The sequence below is a fragment of the Neophocaena asiaeorientalis genome, unplaced genomic scaffold (genome assembly GCF_003031525.2).
Source record: "Neophocaena asiaeorientalis asiaeorientalis breed wild unplaced genomic scaffold, Neophocaena_asiaeorientalis_V1.1 scaffold396, whole genome shotgun sequence".
Taxonomy (NCBI): domain Eukaryota; kingdom Metazoa; phylum Chordata; class Mammalia; order Artiodactyla; family Phocoenidae; genus Neophocaena; species Neophocaena asiaeorientalis.
In genome coordinates this window covers 4,282,807-4,292,174 of record NW_020172455.1, presented here as the reverse complement: position 1 = coordinate 4,292,174, position 9,368 = coordinate 4,282,807, and the positions used below count along the sequence as shown (strand labels likewise).

The 9,368-nt window shown below is 45.6% G+C and overlaps 1 protein-coding gene across 7 annotated transcripts in view; it reads right to left on the bottom strand.

Annotated features, from left to right (window-relative positions):
• The window catches only part of KIDINS220 (kinase D interacting substrate 220), a 94,696-nt gene extending 94,452 nt beyond the window's left edge, over positions 1-244 (bottom strand). For all 7 annotated transcript variants that reach the window (XM_024737686.1, XM_024737692.1, XM_024737687.1 and 4 more), the window contains exon 1: positions 102-244. The gene's annotated coding sequence lies outside the window, so the exon portion shown is untranslated. The remainder of the gene's footprint in view (positions 1-101) is intronic.
• Between the last annotated feature and the right edge of the window lie 9,124 nt (positions 245-9,368).

The window sequence follows — 9,368 nt, the reverse complement described above, 5'->3', positions numbered from 1 at the left end:
GTCCCCTCACCCGGCCTCACCCTTCCTCCGCTCCCTCCTCGCTCTGCCTCGGCCCCCTACACACCCCACCACGGCCCCTCCCTGCCGACCACCACACTGACCGTCTCAGAACCTGGCCCAAGGACGGCTTCCACAGCTCCGGCGGAAAGGACCCGCTTTGCCGCAGGCGCTGTCAGAAGACTAGAAAGGGAGAGACTGCGGCTTTCAGCGCGTCGCCCTCACCGTAGCCGGCAGCCATTTTTCCCCCCCCGTCTCCGCAAACTGACAGATCACGTGACCCTGGCTGAGGGGCGGGGCTTCGTGTGGCCACGCCTCCTGTCTGTCTGCGGAGCCCGAAGGAGGCGGGGCTGGGTGGGGCTGCTGGCGCCGGCTGGAGCGATGCGGGGTAGGCGGGCTGGGGCGAGGGAAGCGAGTCACCCAGCCCTGCCTCCCTCGGCACATTCTCTCTGGCCTCCAAATTTTGGCGTATTTTGGCAAGCGCCCCAGGCAATATTTTCTTCATCTTCAGTGTCACTCTTCATATTATGGCGAGTTTCTTATCCCAGTTCACCATTATCATCAAAGCTTATGCAGAGAAATAAACCGCAAGTATAACTTCAAACGACTCTGCAAACATATTGCGAAGGGAGGCTAGCTGAAATCCCGTCCTCCTGAACCCAGAACACCTGTGGGATCTAATCTCCCGGCCCAGAGAGCCCACCGCCTCCCCCACTTCCTCACTCCCCCCTCTGCAGCCCGGCAGACCGTCCTTACCCGGGTCTCTGCAGAAGGAACCTCTGACCTGCTGGCGGCCAAATGTGATTGACCACTTTTCCACTCACAGTTTCCCTCGCGACTCCCTCCTGGAAATGTTCCCCTCCCTCGGCTTCTGTGACTCTGACTCTCCTCGTTTTCCTCCCATTTCTCTAGCTGCTCCTCTCAGATTTCACCTCCCTTCAAATTGGTTAATGTTTCCAGAATTCAGCTCAAAGCTGGACTCGTCACCCCACCCCCCCGACCTGGTGTGATCCTCCTGTCCCGACACTGTCGGGGGACCTGACTCCTGCCCCCATCCACCGAGGCAGGAATTGGGAAGTCATGCACCTCCTCCTCCGCCCCTGCCCGATGTCATCCAATCAGCCCACACCGCCTGATTGCAGCCACTTTCATCACCCCTGAGCTGCTTAAAGGCTTCAGAAGCTCCCCACCAGGACTACATATCAAAAGCCCCCAACTACCCTCCCTGCCTCTGCTGGTGCCCCACTAACCGTCTCCCCAGGAGACTGGGGATCATGTCACTTCTTTGATTAAACTCCTCAGCAGCCTTCCGTTTCCATAGAACAGATTCCCAAATGGTACTTAACAGGCAGGTCTCCTCTGGAGCTGGCCCCTGCCAGACTTCTTGCATTGTACTGTCCACCGCTCTCCTCCCATCCTGCCCCCACCCTAGGCTGGCAAGTTCAGTTCCCGGAACATTGGGCCATATGCTCTTTGTCATCTCCATTTTGTTTCCAAAGTGTTGTTCCCTCTCCCCTGGATATTCTTTCCTGCCTCTCGTCCAGCTGAGTCCAACGGATGAATTCTATTTGTCTTTTAAGAGGCAGCTTTCTGCATGACCTCAACCAGGGTTCATCATCCATCGTCTGTATTCACCTTCTTACTCCACAGTCCCGGGGCACAGTAGGTATTCCAAAAGTATGTGTTAAAGCATATTTAACCGGTTTCCATGTCTCTCCCCCACTATAAGGTTCACTCCATTCTTACTCCACACCAGCTTCCCTCACCCTGTTTAGAGCAGTGTGTGGCCTTGGAAAGCCTTTAAGGAAGAAAGAGCACCGTTTACGTCTTCGTCACACGCTTTGGGGTGTCCTCTCGTTGTGCACACATGCCACACCAACATCTGATGGAGCCACATGTTGGCCCCTTGTTGGCTTTTTCCATGAGTTGCCAGAGTGATCCATTTCAGATGCTTTTCAATGGTGCCCAAAGTTGGCACATCAAAATCATCTGTAGATCTTTTTAAAAATCAAAACTCGACTCTTGTTGGGGATTTTTAAAATATCTTCCCAGCTGATTCCAACGAAACATCATTCTCAGACGTGGTTCTTGTCCCACTGTGTCCAAATCGGTGATAGCAGATATGAGTATCCCTTTTCAGTGTCAAGCAGGTTTTTGAGGACCTACACAGTATAGCAGGTGGCCTTTTAGTAGCCACTGGTTGTGAAAGCAACATGGGAATTGGAATCTGTGGTTTCACAGGGATCTATGGCCCCAGCATGGGAGCCAGTGCTCTCATCATAAGGAACCGTCGGAATCATCAACAAGGCATTTGAAAGGCTTTCTTTTTTGTTCTTGTTACTTTGGGGGTGGGGGGTGTTTTTCAAATATTCTAATGAGTGCATTTCAATATTATTGGTGTCTTTTGTAATCATATTGATTTTATTTTTATCTATTTAAACACGTTCTGAGAAGGCAGTCGTAGGTCTTACCTGTCTGCCAAAAAGGACTAGAACACGAAAGTGGTTAAGAATCCCTGGGCAAAAATACTAAAAATGAGATGAGACTTCCTACACTTCCTGACACCTCTGGGTTACCACGTGTGAAAAAGCTGCACTCTCATCCCACAATGGTTAAATTTGTTCCCAGGATTCCTAGTACTGGGGAAAATCTGGATTACTCTTCTTCCAAGAAAGTTGTCTGTACGTTAAACCTTGTCTTTGAGTTTCTTGACCTTCTGAGCTACTCTCCAAGAGATTTGCTCTTTCCCTGGGACGTTGACGGGCTTTCTGGATGAGCTTGGGGACACAAAGGGAAAATGTGGATTACATATCAGAGATTGAGCCCTGCAAGATCTCACTGAGGTGTGTCGGCTATGAAATGGTGGCTCGGGGAGAAGGGGTCTTGAGTCCCTAAGTGCTTCCCCTACGGAACACCATTTTGAGAAGAGAGCTGCCCCCATGACAGTTCTCACCGTTCCAGCCCGCCTCACCATGACCACCCCCAGCCGCTTCACCCCGTAATTTCTGTAACTCCAGGAAGCAACGCCTGGTCGGTGAGCTAGCCTCTCCACAACAAGTCCAGGAGGCTTTAGGTCGGCTTATGCCCACCAGGTGTGAGCCACACTGAGCAGCAGTGAACCAGCACGGCCAGAACGCCTCTCTTGGGGACAACTGGAATATAACAGAAAGTAGGGGGGGCGGGGGCGGGACAGGAAGTAGTGGTCCTCCAGCTTAGGTGGCCCCAAGCACCGCTGCACCGCAGCTGGCGGCTTCTCAGTCAAGGACTTTGCAAATCCCCGTCTAGAAGTGGGACATTGAGTCCTAGACACTAAGACCATCACCCACACTACCTGAATCCCCTCCCCACTTCTTCTCCCCGGATAAAAATCCTGAAGATATTCGGTGTACAAGTTGTCCTTTCAGGCACATTTTAAAAGCAGTCCAGATGACAGCCTGGAAAGAAGCTACTAGAAACAGGCTTTCCTTTGGCAAACGTTTGAATGGAAGATGAGAGAAGGGTCAGGTTCAAGGATGGCAGGAAAGGGGAGAAGTCTTGGAGCAGGGAATAGGGTTATCAACTAGGGTCCCCCCTCCATTGCAGGTCTGAACTGGGGATGGGAGAAATCTTACGTTCGGGGTTTTATTAGTAGTCCAGGCCAGGCATTTCATTACTAAAATGAGAATGTTTAATGACCAAACATGACTAGGTGATATTCAATGATCCAAGAGTAATGAGAAAAATTACAAAAATTATGAGACCTATTAGAAATTTTGTCTGGGAAACAAGAAAGAGATGGAACATTTACAGGAGCTGCCCTGAGGAAAAATAAAGTTGCTTTTTTTTTAAGTATCGTTGATTTACAATGTTGTGTTAATTTCTGTTGTACAGCAAAGCGATTCAGTTATACATACATATACATTCTTTTTTATATTGTTTTCCATTATGGTTTATCATAGGATACTCAATATAATTCTCTGTGCTATACAGTAGGACCTTGTTTAAGTAGCTTTTTGATCCCACTGTAGCCCATTCTTCTTTATCTACATTATGGTTACATTTAATAAATTAAATATTTTCCAACTTCTGCCAAATGCTGTTGACTCCTTTCGTAGTTCTGGACTCAGACTCTCATCTTGTGATGAAATGACTGCTGTAAAATCGAACTGAAATGCTTTCTCCTCAGTTTTGTTTCAAATGAATCACTCTCTCCACTTTCTTTGGTCTTTTTATGGTTTATGCAGCTCGCCTAAATCTTTCTGGCAGAGGCATCCTGAGGGTTTCTTGCTTCAGCAGAATCACTCAGATCACTTCGAGAGTCTGTCTTTTTTACTTGTCATGTACATGGAGGAGGAAAAATGTGAGTTATCTTTCCATTCCTCACCACTCTCCCCACCAAAACTGTAATTTTAATCACGCTTTCATCTTTGTCAACAGATCAGCATACTGGCATGATGATTTCAGCAGTCCAATCTTTTTACATGGTTTCAGTTTCATTGTACATCAGATCTTCCACGGAAATCTTAAGATGTTTCACATACCATCTTGCTTTAAAAAATGTTTTTCTCTGACTCTAAAAGGAATGTGTGTTCATTATAAAGTATTTGGAAAACACAGAAATATTTGAAGAAGAGAGATCTCCCCTAATTTACCACTCAGAGTTCCCTGACATCTTAAACAGAGATTTGAAACAAAAACTTTATGGATGAAAGTCATTATTTTAAACATTTCTTATTGAGAAGGGGAGGGGTAACGGGGAGGTTCCTAAGATGTCATTTTTTGCCTCGAAGAGTGATGGTTGCCGCTATCATTTCTCTTGATAGCTTTGCCAATCTCCTCCCTGACTCATTTAATCAGCATGTTCCTGCTACATAAAAAACAGGTGGAAGGACATTTCCTCAACTCTGGGATGGTGTCAGAAAGAAAAGGAACACACTCCCGGACAGAGTTAAGAACAGATTTGAGAGGCAACAGAAGAGGGGCAAATATATGACCCTGCCTTCAAGTGGGGGGCGGGCAGGGAGTGGTGGAAAAAGAGTCAGACAAAGAGTTGGAGGAAAGAGAAAGAGTTATAACTGAATCAGTACAAAAACGACTTTGGGTTTTAGAGGTTGGCAAGCTCAACGTAAGTCAAACGAAACTACCAGCAGGGCAGACACACATTGGTGTTGCCAACCCATCGCCTTGCCATGGCTGTTTCAGTCTCTCTAAAAGCTCTTTTCGATCATCAAATTCTTGGGAATTCCCTGGCGGTCCAGTGGTTAGGAATCGGCTCTGTCACTGCCGTGGGCCCACATTCAGTCCCTGGTGGGGGAACTAAGATCCCGCAAGCCGCGTGGCATGGCCAGTAAATAAATAAATAAACAAATAAATAAAAGTAAAATATTAATTGTTTTAAAAATTCTTACTCACTAACTGAGATTGAAGATTTGGGGCCCCGCTATGAGAGTTCAATCCAACTAGGCAGATGGGTAATATGCTAACAGAAAACATTATCAGCTCTGGATGGCATAGGCTAAGCCCCAAGGACATGGTAGCTCAGAAGAGCAAGCGGTGTCTGGGGATTGGTGGGAGGAGAGCAAAGCCCTCTAAGCAACGAGGAGAGTAAGCAGGGGTCAGGGGAACTGTATCGACCAGGAGGCGGGAACGGGCGTTACATGGTCAGGAAATCCTACTCAAGGTTGACACCCAACCGTACTCGTTTTGAGTTTTATATCAAAAGTATTTTTAGGGCAACCTTAAGTTAGTAACAGGTCGAGTGCTTTGTTCCCCTCTTGAAAATGTGGAACTCTTTCCATTTCCAGGATGTCAGCATCTCGTTCTAGCTAAGTTGGAACCTTGAATCCCTCCTAGCCTCTGAAGCCAAAGTTCACTCATCGGCACGGATTCCCATAAAAGCGAACAAGAGCTGGAACAGAAAGGGATGGTTAATATCGCATTCGGTCCACTGGTTGATTTTTTAAACCCCTTCAGTTGGATGAGACTATGAATTAATGTTTAATTTTATTGTGCCATAAAAATTATGTAATTCAGATCTGCTAGTTGGTATGTTTTGAAATTACACCTGTCTCTTACCTTAATCATGAAATTTAGTGTTATTTTTTCATATTTTAAATTATCAAGCAGTTTTTGCTTGCTAAAGATACATTAGAAATTTAGGACAGCACATCACTTAACATAGCATTAAATTCAACTCCTCTGTTACTAATGATTCTGATCATATAACCTATAGCTTTCTTTAAAACCAACATTTGGGGGGGAGGGGTAAATTAGGAGTTTGGGATTAACATATACACACTACTATATATGAAATAGATAACCAACAAAGACCTAATGTATAGCACAGGGCTATACTCAATATCTTGTAATAACCTATAAGGGAAAAGAATCTGAAAAATAATAAATATATATTTATATATATATTTATATACACACACACACATATATATGTATAACTGAAACACTTCACTGTATACCTGAAACTAATACAACATTGTAAATTAACTGTACTTCAATTAAAATATTTATCCTAAAGATAGCTGCTTTTCCATGTGTTTCTTATGAAGTATTAAATCTTTTCTCCTCTACTTCCAAATTGCCTACCAAGTGGTTCTTTATTAAGTTAAATTGACCTCACCTTGGTTGATTGATGCATTTGGGTATCCTTGAGCCAATACAACACTGTCTGAATTACTATCACTTTATAATAAATTGTAATGTTTTCCGGGATTACCCTTCCTGGCCCTTTGAGGTTCCACAATTTATCCGTAAAGTTCACAGTAACTGACACTTTTCATCAACATCAGACATTTCTCTAACATTCTCTCTTCTCCCCTTCTGGGACTCCAGTCACTCATAGGCTAGACCTTTTCACCATATCTTCTACAGCTCCGACTCTCTTTGTGTTTTCTAACTTTTTTTTCTCTTCATGCTTCTCTCTGGATATTTTGATGTATGCTGTGAAAAGGAAGAGAGTAACTACAGTTTGGAGGAAGCTAGGAAGACTACTCAGTCGAGATAAGATTTGAGCTGGTTCTTCCAGCAGGTAGAAGCATTTTAAGCAGGAATATGAGTGAGGTATAGTCAAAAGATGACGAATACAAGTTATATAACCAGAGTACGGAAAGGGTGTAAAGAAAAGTAGATAATACCAGCCAAATAGCAGTGTATCAAGATATCTGAAAACTAAGCCTGAAGCAATGTGCAGTCAGTATAAAACTTGGGTAACCCCAGCTAACAGAACCCCCTGGAGACCTAGTAGGAGATTACTCACAAGAAAATAATGAAAAAGCTACAGGATGTCTACTTAGGAATAAACCAGGAATATCAGTAGAGGCTTTCAATTGTACGATCAGGCTCCATTCACTCACTCATTCATTTTACTCACCCAAATTCATGAACCCCTGTTATGTGCCAGATGCGTCTTGAATAAGTGAATGAGCCACTATAAGCTTCACTCAGCACCCTTCTAGATGCCAGGGATACAGCAGTGAGGATAAAATCCCTACCATCTCCCCTCACGGACCTTATATTCCAATGAGGAAGACAGACAACAAGCCAACAAGTCAGCTCTAGTCAGCAGACAGAAGTCGGTGCCATGGAGAAAGGGAACATGCGAAGACGGTTAAGGTGCGCAGGCGCAGAAGCCAGGCACTGTCCGGAGGAGCAGCAGTTCAAGTGCACCACCTGGAGGAAGAACCGTGCAAGTGCACCACCTGGAGGAAGAACCGTGCAAGCAAAAGGGACAGTAGGTACACAGTCGCAGAGGTGGCGATGTGCTTGGCGTGTTCAAAGAACAGCAAGGGCAGGGTGGCTGGAGCAGCATGAGAGAGACGGGAAAGGAGGAGGTGAGACCCCAGAGGCCAGGGTGGGCAGGGCCTCTTCTGCGACAACAAAGGTGAATTTTACTGCAGGTGAAAATAGGGTTTTGACAGAGAAGGAACACAACTGAGCTGTTTTAGAAAACTCATTCTACCTACTGTGTGAAAAATGGACCTTCAGGGGTAACAAGGGAGGGACATAGGAGACCATTTAGGAGGCATTTGTAGTAACACAAGTGAAAGGTGACGGCTTAAACAGGGGCACCTAGTAGTGGAAGGAAAGAAAGTCAGGTTCTAGGTGTATTTGGAACAAGATGTCCTGGGATACCCGGCACTGAAGCATCTGGAAGATGGAAGACAAGGTCTGTAACAGATGGAGACAGAAGCTAGTCTATAAACGTTACTTCTAACACTAGGCAGGTACAATTGTAAGCAGAAGATCTACACCTTCTCAAAAAGGATGTTCTCTCCTGTCAGAATATGTTTCAGGAAAAAATTCAGGCAAATTCCTAATGGAGAGACATTCTGCAAAATACCTGACCAGCAGTTCTCAGAGCTGTCAAGCTCATCAAAAACAAGAACAGGCTGAGAAATTGTCACAGTCAAGAGGAGCCTAAGGAGACATGACCACTAATGTGTCCTGCAAGGCATCTGGGGACAGAAAAGGGCGTTAGGAAAAAACTAAGGCTAACGAAATCTGAATAAAGCGTGGCCCTTGTTCAGCATTGGTTTATTAGCTGTGGCGAACGTACACACTAACGCAAGATGCTAACGATTGGGAAACACTGTGTGGGGATATGTGGGAACTCTGTACTATCTTCACCACATTTTCTGTAAATCTAAGACTATCCTAAAATTAAAAGTTTATTATGTATCTAAACTATTTTATATACATATATAAAATAAACTTTTTTTTTTTTAACGGTACGCGGGCCTCTCACTGTTGTGGCCTCTCTCATTGCGGAGCACAGGCTCCGGACGCGCAGGCTCAGCGGCCATGGCTCACGGGCCCAGCCGCTCCGCGGCATGTGGGATCTTCCCGGACCAGGGCACGAACCCGTGTCCCCTGCATCGGCAGGCGGACTCTCAACCACTGTGCCACCAGGGAAGCCCTAAAATAAACTTTTTATTTCAGAATATATGTATTTTTTTTACAATGATTCGGCACTTACTTCATCCTTCTTTTTTGCTGAATCACACAATATAGAATTCATCAGAATCCCCGTGCTTTTAGGACAGAAGCCTGTAGCAGTCTACAGGGCTGTAGCAGTAGCATTACTACAAACTGACTACAGAGCAGAGAGCTTAAGCAGGGCAGGGAGGAGTAAGGACACGGGCTAAGATCACTAGAATATAAGCACGCATGGTGGCGTCAAAGAGTTGATGGAGTCTGTCTACTAGAGGAAGTGAGATGGCAAGTTGGAGGGGGTTGGGAGTGGAATGCTGGAAATGGAGACCGTTGGTGATAACAAGGTCGGGGGGCAGGTCAGGGAGCTGGGAGGCCAGTGGTGGCAGGCTCTTCTCTAAGGATATTGACATCATCACGGGCCTTGTGTTGGAGACTGACAGCAA